General features: G+C 48.7%; 1 pseudogene; it reads left to right on the top strand.

Annotated features, from left to right (window-relative positions):
* Positions 1-1,308: 1,308 nt before the first annotated feature.
* On the top strand, positions 1,309-11,294 carry LOC129485351 (ankyrin repeat domain-containing protein 60-like; annotated as a pseudogene).
* Positions 11,295-11,743: the final 449 nt, after the last annotated feature.

Raw genomic sequence — 11,743 nt, 5'->3', positions numbered from 1 at the left:
GTTTGTGTTGTGATGTGTATAATTTGCATGCTGAATCACAACATGCTTGGAGAGATTGTAGAGACTCTTTGGTAAATAATCTAACCTTTACAATTTCCGTTTATATGTTAACATTTTTCTATAATATGAGTGCCTTTCCAATGCAAAGATATTTTTTATGGCTGTAATTTCTTTGTAAAAATAATTTTTAAGTGTACATTTTATTCTTTTTTTGCAACAACCGAGATTTTTCCAAGATTGTTCTGTTTCCCCTTGCCCTCCTAGCTCCCGCCCCCATCACTTCAGCGCTTGTATTTTCTAATTATTCATGGGTGCCATGTTGAGTGTTTATAATTTGACCACCACAGGTAAGCTTCCTGTTTACCTGAACACTCAGCCTCATCTCCAGCGAATGAATGGAAAAGCACAGATGGGTTTCTCCCAGGCAGAGCTCACTCCAACGGTGTCTTCATAGAGCCAGCCCAGCCTTTCTCAAGGGGGCATTTCCCCACTTAAGTGTGGGTGGCCTTATCAGCATGTTTCTCCCGCCAAGAATTCAAGAGCATTTTCAAAATTGATAGCTTTTGGTGCAGTTTTGCAAGTTTCCATGGAAAGCTGTCTCCCACTTCTGGGATCCACCCCCAAGTCGGGACCAGATCTGCTGCAGGGAGTCATGTTTATGAAATGTGTTTTTTTTTTTTTTTATTATTCATTCATACTAGAAGTGTTTTTATAACGAAAGTCTGCACTTTACAAATCTGCAGGCCATGCATGCAATGGTGATTTACAGCCTTGTTCACGTGTAATTCCTCCCAAGTGGTTTATCCCAATTTATGCAAAGATCCTATTTTAAACAGACACGGAGAAGTGGTAACCGATTCCTAACAGCAGCAAGAATGCCCCTTCCGTTTGCCTGGTGAAAAGAACTGACATTAACAGCAGCTTGGAGGCTTCGAGTAGGTGGGGACGTGCGTGGCCTGAGCTCGGGACGGGGGCCCAGTGCCGGTCGTTGGAGCGTGGCCGCCTGGCGATGTCTCTGTATTTATCAATAAATCTCCCAGTTGCTCTGGGAAGCACCTATGTCCTGTTCCATTATTTAAGAACCGTCTCCCGCGGCCACGTGAAACTGCGTCTTTGTTCATCGTGGAGCGGGAAAGGACTGCGGGACCTTGGGGGGCCGCCCGCCCGTCGGTCTCCCTGGGGGCTCGGGCGGCAGGCAGGGAGGGGCTTCGCCTTGCGTCTGGAGGGGGCGGTCCCAGAGGGGTCTGGGCATCACAGTGGGGCGGGGGGCGCATGGGCCCGCCGTGGGGCGTCAGGGCGGGGGCGGCGATGACGCGTGGTCACCTCACTCGAGTCGCTGATGAGGCGCGGCCGCGGCTGGGCTATGCGGCGGGCGGCTGCGGGGGCGGGCGGAGCGCTGGCGGCGAGGCTCTTCCCGCGCAGCCCTCGGCCTGTGCCCGCGGCCGGAGCCAGCGGCTGGTCGGTGACCCGAAGGCCGCGAGCGCGTTACCCGACTTGGCCCCTGACGTCTTCGTCCTGCGGGTGTGGCTGGAGGTGATGGGGGAGATGTTCCGAGTGGCAAACTGCCGCGGCGACATGACCCTACGGGAGCTCAAAGAGGAGCTGGACCTGTCGGCATCCCCTTCAAACTCCAGCGGCTCCAGTACCTCGACGAAGGTGGCTTCTGCCCTGACTCCTTCCCTGGACACATGCAAGGGCACCCTGTCCACTTCTGAAGTGGATTCCCAAAGGGAAGCCTGCTTACGTTAGAAACCCCAGATGTCAAAGCAAACCCCTGAAACCCAGCCACCCTGAAACCCAGATGGAAGGGCCACTTAGGGTCCTGGCCACAGAGGGACTTTCCAATCTCAAACACACGGCGTTCAAATTGGACTCCCAATCAAGGCAAACCTTGTCCACAGCAGGACCCTAATCCACAAGCAGGTCCTGCCTGGATCAGGCTGCATCTGCCAACCCTGAGCAAATCCTGTCCAAGCCGGGACCCCCCCAGAAGCCAGACCCTCAGGCTCCCCGTGTCTTCATAAGGAGCCCAGGTCCCAAAGCCAACTCTGTTCATGTAAGACTTGTCTGAAACAAAGCCTGTCCTCAGCAGAACCCCCAAACCCAGGGCAAGCCTGCCATGTCAGTACCCCAAACTCAAAGCAAACCCCAAGTCCTTCTCCATGCTGGTCTTGAGAAAATTAGAACCTCAAATCCTCTAGCCAACCATGTCCACGCAAGCATGCCAAACTTGAAACAAACCCTGCTGACCTCAAGACCCACAAATCCAGAACAAAACTGCCCAACACCAAACCCCAAATCTCTAGGCTAACCAAATCCTCCAGCTACCACATCCCCCGCAGGATGTCAGGGCTTGAACAAACCTTGACCACCTCAGGACCCCAAAATCCAGAGCAAATATGCCCAACTGAACCCCAAATCTCCAGGCTACCTATGACTACCTCAGAACACCAGATTTTCCATCCACTTTTGTCTTGCAAGGATGCCAAATCAAAACAAACCCTGTCCATCTCAGGACCCCAAAATCAACAAACCAGCCCAAGACTCAACCACCAGGCTAACCATGACTACAACCTCAGAACCCCAGATCCTCCAACAACTGTGTCCACGCAAAGAGGTCAAAGCTGAAACAAACTCTGTCCAGTTTAGGACCCCAAAACCAAGAACAAACCTGGCTAAATCTGAAATCCCAAATTGCCAGACTAATTATGTGACTATTAGAACCCCGAATCCTCCGCAACCATGTCCACACAAGGATGCCAAAATCTGAAACAAACGCTGCCCACCTCAAGACCCCATATATCTCTATGCAAATTCGCCCATGTTTGAGCCTCAAACCCTGAAGCTATGCCTGGCCATAACAGAACTCTAAATCCCAGAGCAGACTCTACCCATGTCATGACCCTCATTTGCCCAATTCCGGACCCCCCAGTCTCCAACTAACCATTTGTGCATCTGAACCCCAGTCCATTAGCCACTTCTATCTACGTAAGGATGACAGAGCCCCAAATGAACCCTGCCCACATATGGACCCCAAATTCAAAGCCAACTCTGCTCACATCTGAAAGGCAGTTACCGAACTCACCATGATCATACCAGAGCCCAAATCCCCTCACAGTGTCTTCATAAGGGCTCCAAAGAATGAAACAAACTCTGTCCACAACAGGACCCCAAAGCTCAAGTCAAACCCACCCATATCTGAACCCCCAGATATGAAGCTGTGTCTACATCAGCACTCCAAGGTTGAAGCCGGCTGTGTCCATGTCAAGAAGTCAAGGTTCAAACCAAACCTTGCCTCCATGAGTACCCCAAATCTCAAAGCAAACTTTTCTTGTATATGTAACCCAAATCCTTCAGCCAACCTTATTTATACCAGAACCCCAAATTCCAGACCAAACCCTGCATATAGCAGAAGCCCAAATTTTGGAGCAGATTTTATCACCGTGAAGACCCCCAAATCTCAGGGCAGATGTGCTGGATTCCTACCCTCCAAATGCCACACTACTCGGGGCTACATCAGATCCCCACATCCCAAAACGAGTCCTGCCCATACGAGGACTCCAAATCCCAGAACAGACCTTTTCACATCAGGACCCCCAAACAGACAGCGAACCTTACTTTAATCAGAACCCCAAATCCAGAGTAAACTGCCCTCAAAAGAACCTGAGTCTCAAAGCAAATGCTGCTATCTACGTTTGAACCCCAAATACTGGCACTAATCCAGTACATATCAGAACCCCAAATTCCAAGCTGTGTCCTTGTTCACATTGGGAGCTCAAAGCTAGCCCAGCCGGAATCAGAACCCAGAACCAAAAGTTCCCTGTGACTGAATTAGGACCCCAAGGGCCCCACTCCAGACAAGTCCCATGTGGCAGATACCCAGTGGAGGCCAGGCACCCTAGAGCTCATCTCTCCTTCCATCAGTCTCCTTCCCTGACATGAAGGCGTGGTTTCCCTACCCCGATTCCCTACAATATTTAGGATATGAGAACAGAATCAAAGTCCCTCGGCTCCATCATCTCCCCATCTGCTTGAAATCAATGCAACACACTTCAAGAAAATGAGGATATAGAAAAAATCTCTGAGCTGCTGCACAGAGAATGTGAACAGCTGATATTGCAGAGAGACTGCAGCTGTACTGCAGGGGCTGGGGAGCGAAGGAGACAGATCTGAAAGCAGCCTGCCTCCATGGGCTTGGTGCTGCCAGACACTGCCCTTCTGGGCTCAGTTTCCTAATCCATAACACAGAGAAACCAGCTCTAGAATTCTCAGAGCCGTTTCTGCCTATGGACAGAAATGATGCAGGAAACTCAAAATGCACAGTGAAGGCCAAAATACCTTCCTTTGCACTCTTTAAAATAGGTTAAGCATTTTTCCTGACATATTTATTTTCCTATAGGAGTGTTTGGAAGATGCTCTCGGGCATTTTTGGGGCTTTATTTGGCAAGAAATGTGTTTTGAGCCTAGTCTGTATTTAACATATTAAAAGTGAGGAGAGTTGTTGAAGGACTTAGTAAGAGTTCCCAAACAAGTTATTGGAAAATTGTGTATCCTCACCTACAAATACCTGGCACCCCTTCTGTTCATTTATTTTCGCTGATGAGCTATGCAGGGCTATTAATCCAAGAGAGCTAAGAGGGAGCATGAGAGAGGGGGTGACTTAACACTGATGTCACAGTGCTATCACTCAACAGGCACTTAGCAACTGTTAGAAGCTCGACCTCTCTCTGCTGTTGTAGTCCTTGCTGTGGGTGGCAAACAAGAAAGACAGAAAGTGCTACTCGTTATTAGAAGAAATTTGGGCTACTGCCTATAAATAATCCTCTGAGGCCTCTCCTACCCACCTCAAAATTTGGGGCGGGGGGAGATCAAATGAGATCATGTGTGAAAACCTTGAGATACACAAATCTAAAAGGGGTAAGCAAATCCGTGTGCCAGGGTTGCCCTTACACGTCTATTGTCAACTTTGACAATTTATTTAGCTGGTGATAATTAGTATTTGTCTAAGTCCAAGGTAGTGGCTGCCTGTCTATAAAGAGAGGATGTACTCCGATTTCTATAGGGGCTGTTCAGCATGTGGGAGTTGTACTCTTGCATGTCTCAGCAAAACACAGCTTTACTCAATATTTTCAAAGTTGTAGGGAGTCAAGTTGTCTTACTTAGACTAATTATCGATTATCCTCTGTGTCTGAACCACAAATAGGACACTAATTAACAGATTTCTTGATCACTATTCCCTCTTGACATCTACCATCCTGAGTTTCTGGTAGCAAATTGGTGCTCACAGAGCCAAGAGTGAGAAGCCAGTGGCCCTGGAGGGAGGTAGGTCTGGTGCCAGCACTGGGGTGGCTGTTTACAGGCTATGTGAGCCTCCGTTTGCTTATCAGCAGATGGAGATAACAAACCTACCTTGGAGGGCTGTCTTGAGGATGAAAGAATATAGGTACTGGGTCTGGGCACCAAGTAATCACTAAGTACCTAGTACATAAGCACAAAGCAGTCAATCATGAAACCAGAAAACTCATGAATCCCACTCAGTTGGAATATAGACTGTGTCACCTGGGCGGAACTGAGACTCGATGTTGGTGGCATTGCTCATAAAGAAAGCATGAGGCCTAAGGAGTTCTGGTACTCCAAGTCCAAACTGGGGTGGATGTCAGCATTAGCTCCTTACATCACATCGGCTCTCAGCTAGGGAGATTTTCTCCCCCAGAGCCCATTTGGCAGTGTCTGGAGACTTTTTTTTTTTTTTTTTGAGACAGGGTTTCACTCTATTGCCCAGGCTGGAATGCAGTGGTGCAATCTTGGCTTACTGCAACCTCTGCCTCCTAGGCTCAGGTGATCCTCCCACCTCAGCCTCCCGAGTAGCTGGGACCACAGGTGTGAGCCACCAGGCCCAGATAATTTTTGTATTTTTTGTAGAGACGGGTTTTTGCCATGTTGCCCAGGCTGGTCTCGAACTCCTGGGCGCAATCTGCCCACCTCAGCCTCCCAAAGTGCTGAGATGACAGGTATGAGCCACCGTGCTGGGCCTGGAAGAATTTTTGATTGTCTTGATTTGGTGAATGTGCTGCTAGCATCTAGTGGGTAGAGGCCGGGAACCTGTGAACACCGGATGAGGAGGCGCCCCTGCCACAAGGAGTTACCCAGTTTAAACTGTCAGCAGTGCCAAGGTGGAAAAATCCCTCCCAGGCTTCAATTAGAAAGATCCAACAATTTTTTGTCATTGTCACCTCTTTAGCCAGGTAATGACATTATCCAAGAGTATTTTGGTTTACCCTATGTGACTTGTATAACCACATTGTGCTGTGTGTCTAATGACTGGTTACTTCAGGTTTAAGTCATCCTATTTGTAGAGTTTGCCTCATAAAATGATGACTCATGTGCCTTTTCACAATAGGACAAGTTATAATTACAGAATTTTATAAATCGTTGGCATTGTGATTTTGTTCGGCTTCCATCTGAGCTGAACCAAATTTATTTTCTAAAAAGCATTACCGACAACAGACAGACCCACGCGGCACCATCAAATGAGATTTGTATTCGATATTTCTAAAATTATCTTTGTGGCACTCAAGGTCAGGTAATCTCTTAACTTAACCAATGTAGTAGTTTATCTTTAATACCCAATTTTTTAAAAGAAAAAAATTATTCCCTGCAGGAGTTTTGATGGATGACACTACCCTGAAGTTCCATGATGTTGTTCCTGGAGGGATTATTTCATTATGTATCTGGCATCATGACGGTTGGACAGAACTTGTTCTGGCGGCTGTGGAAGCGGATCCCAGCAAGGTGTTTTCATGCTTCTTTAAATGGATATTATACGTTACAAAGCAACCGTAAATTGTGGGGGGAAAAAGTCTTTAATACTGATATCTGAGTAACAGTTTCAGAGCAGGGAAGAGAGAACGATGAGCCGTGCCATAATTATGAAATACCGCAACGAGGGTTTGCCTTCACTCCTTGGGTTTACCATTTTGCTGGGTTTATTGATTTGTGATTTATAACCCACTTACCGCCCCACCCCGCCCCACAAAGGAGTCGAGGCAGCACGTTTCTATTCATATTTATAAGTGATAAGGTTGGAAATCTAATTTAATACTGAGAGGAGAACTCCAGATAACTGAGAAACATACAGCTGAGAGCTCGGGGCTGTGGTACATGCCTCCATCAGGTGCTGCCTGGTTCCGGGGGGAGAGACCCCTTGTTCCTGGGGTGAGCGGCTGGCGCTCTGTCCTCCAGGGCTCCTGCTGGCCTCTCAGCTGGGCTCTAGGGGTGGTCAGTGGGGAGCAGGAGGATAGAAACCAGATGTGTACCCAACAGGGAAGACGAATCACTGTGACACGAGGGGCAATGCTATATTCTTCCTAGAAAAGAAATTCAGATGGAAAGCTGTGTGCTCCTGGAGAAGATGAGACGGAGTTTCTTTGCTGACAAAGGGGTCAGGGAAGGCTGGGTGTAGCAGGGGCTGGGATTGGCGCTCTTGGAAGAGTGGGTGGTCTCGGGGCAGGTGCGGCAGGAGGCAGACTTGGCAGGGAGGGTGGGCAGGATGGGGCCCTGTCCCAGCCCTGACACATCTCCTCCCAGTCCCTCCCGCTTCCCCTCCTCTGCACTCTCCTCTGCCCCTTCTGTCTCCCTCCCCTTTGTCACCAGCAGTGTGGTCCATGCTTGGTTTTCTGGCTCTTGCTCTGGCTGCAGGGGTCACCTCCCTGCTGTCTGAGGTTGTCAGAATTGCCGTCATCCTCGCCTTGATTCTGCTCCTCCCGCTGCCCCAGTCCTGACTCCCATGTCAGGGCAGAGTATCCTCCCTGGGGGAACCCGTAGCCTTCCTCCCAGGCTCAAAGACTTAATTCACCACGAGGTGGTTACATGACCGGGCTGTTCACCTGTGCGTGTTCAGCTTGCTCTGAAACCTAATGGAGACAATGGGCACACAAATAGATGGGAAGGCCAGAGTCGGTCTCCAAGAGATGCCTGTCACCCTCTGGGAGGCCATTTGTATTGGCTGGTGTCTTCCTCAGTGGCTTCAACCTCCTTCCTGTGGACACCCGGCAAAGCTATTTTCTCTCTTCAAAACATCGACAGGAAGATCTTCCTGCGTTCTGAGCCTGACTGATGGCGAATTCGTATTTCCTGAACATGTATAAAGCATTAAATCATGGCCTCCCCATCCTGTCCTGAGTGTTTCTCAACTTTTCAGTGAGGGTTTGCACCTCTCTCTTCCCATGATGAGCCTTAATTGGACATTCAACAAGCCTTCCCCTGAGCATGCCTCATCAGCTGTCCAGCAAAATGTAGCCACGCTTTTGAGAATAACTCAAACTCCTCTTATCTTGCCCAGCTATCTTGTCTCGGGCTTACTGAAGATTCCTTCTACTGAACTGCAAATTCAGAACATTTTGAGGGTAGAAGTGGAAGCAGTGGATGTCTCAGAGGGCGTTTGTGGCGTTGTATGTGGCCTCACACAGAGGCCACTTTGATGCTGTGCAGTACGTTCTAGAACACGGTAATTCTGGTAGAAATCTTGCTACATTCATGAGTTGGGATTTTTTGCAGGTAGAAAAAACAGAGTGCCTTGTGTTCCCGGTCCTTCCAGCAGTGGTTTCCTGGACCTGTGTCTTGTCCGCTACCAATCAGGGTCCCCATGGGGCCACTCACTCCCTGTCTAGGCAAGTATCTTAGGGCACGCTAGTCAGAGGCTGCCCTCCTTCTCTTCACCAGGTCTCGAGAAGATTCTTTCTGATTCAGTGAGGCAGAAATTTCAGGACCCAAGACACAGGGGGCAGCTACAAAGGATTCCTGGTTCATTTCTCACCAGATACATTGCTGGGAATATTCCCATGCTGTCTGCGTGATTTCCAGCCTCGCATGAAATTAGGATGCTGCAATGGTCCAAAATGGTCTAGCCTCTGGCCAGGCATGGTGGCTCACACCTGTAATCTCAGCACTTTGGAAGGCTGAGGCGGGCAGATCACATGAGGTCAGGAGTTCACAACCAGCCTGGCCAACCAGCCTGGTGAAACCCCGTCTCTACTAAAAATAAAACAATAGCTGGGTGTGGTGGCGTGTACCTGTAGTCCCAGCTACTCAGGAGGCTGAGACAGGAGACTACAAAACACACACACACACACACACACACACTAGAAAAACCCCAAAATAGTCCACCCTCCAGCCAGCATAGCTCTGTGGTGGATGGCAGGCTCACTATTCTCCCTTCTCCAAGCCTCATTATTATTTTCTCATAAGACATTCATGCTGAACTCTCTTTTCACCCCACCTCCACTTAAGGGCCTCCTTCCTCTCTCTCTCTCTCTCTCTCTCTCTCTCTGGCTCTCTCTCTGGCTCTCTTGATAGATAGAAACAGAAGCCTTAGCCAACATTGTCTCCAAATTAAAGAGCTTTCCATAATATTCCATAGGTGTACACTCTCTCCTCCCTGGATGTGGGATCTTTTTGAGAAAAGATGCCCACTGATGGAGATGCAGACCACTCAGTGTGAAGTGGAAGACCATAGAGAACAGCTGTAACAGCCCAGACCACCAGCTTCCTTGGAAAAAGGGAGAACGTGTTACATGGTGTTTGTACAACGGTTTGGGCCCAGGAGGGGCCTTTCCCAAGGGTGTCCTGTATCAACTTGCCTCCAAATTAGACCCCTTTCTTTCCTACTCACAGCCTTGGCTCTAGACTCTCTCAGCTCAGTCATTGCTATATTTCCCACTTACACCGAGCAAGGTGGAAAACATCTCAGAATTCTGGGCCGGATGATCAGGCCGCGCATCGGGTGTGTAAACCTCTGTGATGGGTAAAGCTTACCTCAACAATATTCTCTTTCCTTCCTTCACTGCCTGTCTGCTCTTTTCTTGTTGTAAAATGAAATATGGACTTTGCACAGCCCAGCAGTCCTTTAAGCTCATAAAAAGTCATTTTCACGCTGATGGAACTGTGACGTACTTGAAGGCACCAGTTAAAAAATTACAGCCAGCTTTGCAAAGTTTTCTATCCTCTGCAGACAGCTGCTGGGAGGAGGTGTCATGGTCGACACTGGTGTTCTAAGAGCCTATTTAAAATTTTACCTCACCAACCAGCTGGAGCTCATAAAAACTGGCTACCGAAATGTCAGCTGAATTTAATTGAATTGCCTTGTTTTCTGTGTCATATTTGTTATCCAGAATTTGATTCAATTCAACAACTCCATATTGGACACCTGTCATTAGCCCATCCATCTGCAGGAGGCGGTGGGGAATTTAATTGAAGTGAAATCTGTCCGTGAGTCAGGCTGCCCATTGTGTCATTTCCCAAGTGCCTGTCTTCTGCAGGCACTGAGCTACGTGCTCGGGATGAGAACAGCAACAAGCCAGATGTGTGTGTTTTCTGCCTTCCTGGAGTTTATGAGGGGAAGTCAGTAGATTATTACAAATAATTCCATAGTCAATGGTGTACACGGTGTTGTGAAGATGTAGAGTGTCTACTGAGCTTATACAGGAGGTTTCATGGGGTGGGAGAACTAAGGAAGATTTTCCCAAGGAAAGAAATGAAGCCTAAAGAAAGGTCAGATTTAGCCCAGAATAAAATGGGTGAGAATGTTGTGAATGGGTCTGGGGTAGGATGCAGAGCAGGGTGTGTTTTTGGGGTGAAGGTGGAAGGTAGGTATAATTGGTGCCTTGGTGGTGGGGTTGGGGAGGAGAGTATGGCAGGAAGGAATGCTGGAACAGTAATGGGAAGATAGGGTGAGAGTGAGTGGGAAAGACCTAGAACATCACCCCACAGGCAGTGGGATGGCGGTGATGGATCTGAGCAGGAGTTTGATATGGGCATTCTGGAAAGATCACTGGCTGCTGCCAGAGGAATGAACTGGAGGCAGGGCAGTACAGGAGCTGGGCCAGGCAGCAGGACCTCCCTGAGGAGCACTCCCGTCACAGCCCTGGACCCCTCCTGTGCTCCCCCTCCACATGCCTTCCTTCCAGCCAATGTTCTTATTTTACAGGAGCCAGCTGCCTCAGTAGATTCCCCCTGGGCAGGACACCGCTGCATGTGGCTGCAGCTATGGGCCGGCCAGACTGTATAAACCTCCTGCTCCAGTACGGGGCCTCTATCCACAACAGAGATGCCAAGGGGGAGACCCCATCTCCATTGCACACCCCCTAAACCATACACTGAGCGAGCGGCAGATGTTCCTCCTCCACCGGATAGCAAAGTCAGGGATAAGGGATCTGAATGACTTGGTCATGAAGAATGCCTTGCAGATGGTCAAGTCTGGGTTTAGGTCCGAGAAGATGATGATGACCCCTCATTAGCTCCCAGTAGGAACGTTTGCCCGCTGAAGTTGATTTGGGAAACTTTGCAGAGTTCAATCCCATGGGGGCCCTTTGTGAGCAGGGAGGCAGGAAAATAGGGCAATTAACCTGAATCAGATACGAAATTATCTGTCCTGTTTGCAAATGATTTCCGGAAGGTGTTGATGGCAGTAGGTAAGTCTGTGCTCATTTAGTAATCCATTACAGACTGAACAGGCTCTGATGCCAGCCTTTAATTTTAAGCTATTTGTACATTGTACCCAATAGTGCTGCTTAGGGTGATGGGAGCCAATTACCTTCTCTCCCTTCTGGGGACCGTCTAATGCACTGGCATAATAGGAGTAATAACAATAATGATAATAGCACTATTGTTATTGTACAAAACAAGTGCCAGCAAATGTCAGGAGGTTGTGTGTAGTGTGGGCTGTGAATTTCAGTCTGTAAAGCCA

The sequence above is a fragment of the Symphalangus syndactylus genome, chromosome 6 (genome assembly GCF_028878055.3).
Source record: "Symphalangus syndactylus isolate Jambi chromosome 6, NHGRI_mSymSyn1-v2.1_pri, whole genome shotgun sequence".
In the NCBI taxonomy this organism is placed as follows: domain Eukaryota; kingdom Metazoa; phylum Chordata; class Mammalia; order Primates; family Hylobatidae; genus Symphalangus; species Symphalangus syndactylus.
The sequence above is the reverse complement of the archived record's forward strand: the minus strand, read 5'-3'. Positions and strand labels throughout refer to the sequence as shown.